Below are 4,888 nucleotides of genomic sequence, written 5' to 3' on the forward strand. Positions count from 1 at the left end.
GAGCGTTGGCACGAGTCCGTAGCGCGCCCCTCAGGCCGGGGAGCGTCAGTTCGGGTTTGTAGCATGCGATTCTGCTACCCAAGGTAGGTTGGCCGGGGGAGGGGAACGCAGGCCCACCCAACTCCACTGCGTTCCAGCCCAGGGCCCTGACAGTGGTGGGAGGCGAAGGTCCCGTTGCTGGGTCAGCGGGGGGCCATCCATGCCACGCTGACCAAATACACCCACCACACGGTGCAGTTCTGCCCCTGGGCTACATCCTACCCGGTCTCTGAAGCGGGCCTCTCTGGTCCCTCCAGCTCGTAAGGCAGAGAAATAGGGTGACCGGATGTCCTGTTTTTATAGCGACAGTCCCGATTTTTGGGTTTTTTTCTTATATAGGCTCCTATTACCCTCCACCCCCGTCCCGATTTTTCACACTTGCTGTCTGGTCACCCTACAGAGAAACCACCACAGCACTGGAGTGAGCATTAGCAGGGGCTTTCCCCAGCGGGAAAGAGGTGAGGCCGTGCCTGGCCATGAGGGGAGGCTAGAGAGGAGTGGACTCTGTTGCAGGAGGTAAGAACAGTGGTGTCAGAGCTATCAGGACATTAGTTCTCCATGAGTGCTGTGATCTGAAGATGAAATTGCCATTGGTAGATTGTGCAAGGCTTTATTCCTCAGGAGGCCAGGCTGTAAATGTGCTAGTCACCCTTGTATCTCGAAGGAGAGTGAGAAGCTAGTGCGTTTCCTGGGCAATCCAAGCACAATGGTGTGTGCCATACCCTTGAGCAGCGGTAGACTGAGACGGACTTATTTCACTTTGTTTGGCAGGGATATAAACTTTCCTGCCTCAGGGCATTAGCCAATAATGGAGATTAGGTCTGAGTAATTAATAGAAATGAGTCAGAAACTTCTCCTATGGGCAGGTTATCCCACAACTGCCTTCTGCAGAGTTTCTTGAGCCTTCCTCTGAAGCAGCTGTTGCTGGTCACTGGCAGAGGCATGACACTGGTTTAGATGAGTCATTGACAGGATCAAAATGGAAAGTCTCATGTTTCCGTTTTTCAAAGAATGTTTCCATGTGAGGGGTCCCATATTAGAGGGCAAAGGTATATTTTCTATAAAGGAAATGCATGGCCGGAGAGCTGTAAGTCATCACACCAGCAAGACATGAGGGGGTTTCCATGGCGGGGTAACAGAGTCAGAAAGGCTGGGAGTCTGGAAATTGTGAGTTTTAATCCCAGTTTTGCCAGGGCCTCACTGTGTGAACTCGAGCAAATCACTTCCCACATCTGTGAGGAAATCCCTGGATGCCTCTGTGCCTCAGTTTCTCCAGCTGTGGAATGTGAACAAAAGCAGATAGGTGTGTCGCAGAGGACATCTGAGGAATAATGAATCAAAGAACATCTAAATGAAAATGTGTTCATGTATTCTTCCCCACACCCTTTATGGAAGTTAAATGCACAGTATTAGATCAGGCTAGAACTATGAACTTGCTCGCCTCGCTCACATTTTGTGACACGGCTGATTTTATCCAAGCTCTGAGCCTTTCTGGGGAATTGGATGTCGATCACTGGTATGTCACAGCACACGCTCACACATGAGTGTCCAATAAAAAAAACATCTCCTGCTTCAAAACAGCAGCCCAGGGTGTATAAAGAAAATGGGGTGATTTAGGTTTCCCTAATCTGAATGTTTATCAACGACTGTTTTTCTTTTCCAAACTGGTGTGAGATGCACAACTGAAAAAGCTCCATGTGCATTGTTAAAACCAAGGCCACACCCCTTTAAGGTTTCTGATTTCTTACGCTTGAATCTGAAGCCCAGGGAATTAAAAATGATGAGAGGTGAGAGTACCTTGTGGGGAGGACACCAGGTTGCTCGCTAAGCTCAGGGCATGGGAGGGAATGGGAGGAACCGGTTAAGCTCTGGCATTGCCCATCTGGATCACACCAGGCTCCCTTTGTCAGGCATTAAACTGTGACTGACAAGGTTGAGCTGTTCCTGATGAGTCGGGATACCGAACACCTGACTGGTGTTAGTTGGCACTAAAAGGGGAACCATAGGCTCGAATGGTAGTGCACAGGCACTGGCTCCCTGCGCTGGACTAAATTGTTACCAACAGGGCCTGAGTCACAAAGTATTTATGCACCTAACTCACGGAGACTGGTAAATGAGGAATGCAGGAGAAAGGAAACCAGAGGATTGCTATCATGTTTCAGAATCCCTTTAATGCTAATATGATAGGATTACATAGGAACAGACAGAATGCAGAGTAGAAAATACATTGCTAGGTTTTCCAGGATTACAACAAATGAACTGCTCCCAGATGATGCATTTCCCATCAGATGTTCTTCTTTCTTTGGTGCCGCTGTAGAGTTTGACAATCAAATCCTGTTTGCAGCCATTTTCAGTTAATTGTGTTATCCCAGCCCCAGTCTAATTAGACAAAGCACAATATCAGGAGAGGACTAAGTTCTTTCTCTGTTATACATCTTCTGTAGCAGTGTTGAGACTGGAAACAAATGGTACATATTTATGGAAAGGCTAGAAAACATAGGCCCTAATTCTCATTGACACTTACGTCCCAGGATGTTGGTTTGTAAAGAGCCTTCGAGTGAGTGTAAATATCATTTGTATGAACTCACAGGCCCCTGCTGCATTGACACTGTCAGAGAGGCCGAAAGGGGCCATGATGGAGCTGAGATTCGGGCCGTCAGATAGCTAGAGTAAAGGAGAGAGTATGGCGGTATTAGAGGAAACTGTGCTAAAGTGTCCCCTGGCAAACAGAAATCTGGTGCAGGTTTCCTGCAGTGCTGAGAACTCACAGCTCCCTTGGGAGTTGTGGGCACTCAGCATTTCCCAAAGCCATTGTCCATGAGCTCAGCCGTGAATCGGTATCTTGCTTTTCGTTTGTTGGTTGTTCCTTGTTCCATGGCTATTCCTCCTCAGCGAAACATGGATACAGGTTTGTGGGGCCGCAGGGATAGGGGTGGGGGTAGCAGCAGGGGTAGGGGTAGGGGCAGGGGTAGCAGCACTTGAATGGCTTTTTCCAGGAGCATGGCGGCCAGTGTCCATAATCGCCTCCGTAACCGCTTGAGTCCCCATAACCCCACGGTTTACAGAACCAAGGTTTACAAATCTTTTGGTGCGGTTTACAGCACCAAGGTTTGCAAATCTTTTTTTGGTGGTGGAACAACATCTCCATGCGTTGGAAGTAAACCTGAAACACACAGAAAGGAAAAGAGTCACCATAATGCCTTAGAGCCAGTGGAATAAACGGGTCAAAGCTCAGTTCCCATTGAAATGGGGGCCACGTGGAAAGAGAGAGCGCGTGGTACTTTGGCTTCTAAAGCTTGTGAGTCAGCAATACTTGACCATGTATGTATGGAAAATATTCTTCGTCAGTACAAAACGTTAAGGACCAGAGCCCGAGCCAGCGGAAATCGCCACTGTTCAATGGAGATGAATGGTGCTAAGCTAACTTACACCAGCTGGGGATCTGCACCTATCGTTGCTAGCAGAGCACATAAGAACAGAGAAATTGCCGTACTGGTTCAGAGCAGAGATCCATCTAATGTAGCAATCTGCCTGAGCTGCTGTTGAGTACGACCTGCTGCAGAATACATTGGAAGAACACAGACTTGGTCTACTGAGTAATTAACTCAAGGTGGGGGTTGTTTCTAACACCACGAAGTTAAAAGTGGTTTATGAGCTTTTTCAAAGCTGCCTAAGGGATTTGAATGCCTATTTCTTAGTGAAAATAAACAGAATTTGTGTCCCAAATGCCTATGTACCTCCGCAAAAAATTGCCACCTTCACTTGTATACCATGAATCCACCAATGCCTGCAACTTAATAATCACATTTTTTAGTGAAACACCGCAAACATAGACAATAATCGGAGTCTATGTGCAAGATTAAGCCCACAGTTTAAATGATCACTAACGCGACATCTGGATAGCTATGGAGAGGTTCAGTTAAATCGCACTTACCCAGCTCACTGAGGAGGAGACGTCAAGAGAAGCGGTTAAAGAACCCTGAGTCGCGAGCTCTTTTATACTGGTTCTTAGATGGCCTGGAGAATCTGAGACACCCTTTTTGCTTGAGGTCTTAATTAGAAAAAATATTTTGCTGCAGACGTCACTCCTTCAATATTTATAATTGGTTTCTTCAGTCTTCAGGATTATTGAGTTATGTACCTCACGTGGATTGCATGCATCTTGAAAGTTTTATGGAACCAATTTGTTCCTGATATCAATCTGGTGAACCCATCAGAGTCACTGCAGGAATGACCTGGCTATTAAGAACGGTATCTGTTGCACAATCTGTTATCGTGCAGAGGATTCCAGTTTGGTCTGATAAAAGCTACACTGATATGTGTTGGTATGTAGTGGGGGCCCAGGGCAGTCTTCCTGATGGAATTTCCTAGGAGGAACAGAGCATTTAGGCTGTATGGCTTGAAATTTCCGTAGGTCAGAAGGACAGTGTAAGGCCTCTGAACCACTTTAGTCACACATGCTTTCAAAAGAGATCTTAACAGGGACCTGAGATTTGCACAGGCGTTTGTGCTGACTCTCCGCTTAGGGATGGGTTTCGCTTTATGTTGATTAGAAATTCAGTTCATAATCGAACTTCAGTTGTGGCACCAGTGCGGTGGGATCAGGGCGATCCCCATGGCAGAAGCTCACTGTGCTTCCTCTTGCAGGGCTGCTCTTGGTTTGAGGTGAGGGTTGGAGGTGGGTGAAAACAAGTTATGTTTGATAAAGCCTTTGAGATAAACCTTTTACGTTTCTGGCATCCGTAACACAATCTCCATCCAAGAACAGCCAACACAATTCTTGTCTTGCATGAAAAAGCAGCAGATAAAGCCTCAGGGAAAAGACAGGAAAGATGGAGATGTGTCTTTC

The 4,888-nt window shown here is 46.9% G+C and overlaps 1 long non-coding RNA gene across 1 annotated transcript; it reads right to left on the reverse strand.

Moving 5' to 3' along the window:
• Positions 1-2,190: 2,190 nt before the first annotated feature.
• On the reverse strand, positions 2,191-4,611 carry LOC125626003 (uncharacterized). Its single transcript, XR_007353679.2, has 2 exons — positions 3,974-4,611; positions 2,191-3,202 (listed from the first exon to the last, which is right to left on the reverse strand). It is a non-coding gene; the product is annotated as an uncharacterized LOC125626003 (long non-coding RNA).
• Between the last annotated feature and the right edge of the window lie 277 nt (positions 4,612-4,888).

The sequence above is a fragment of the Caretta caretta genome, chromosome 24, assembly GCF_965140235.1.
Source record: "Caretta caretta isolate rCarCar2 chromosome 24, rCarCar1.hap1, whole genome shotgun sequence".
Classification (NCBI taxonomy): Eukaryota; Metazoa; Chordata; order Testudines; family Cheloniidae; genus Caretta; species Caretta caretta.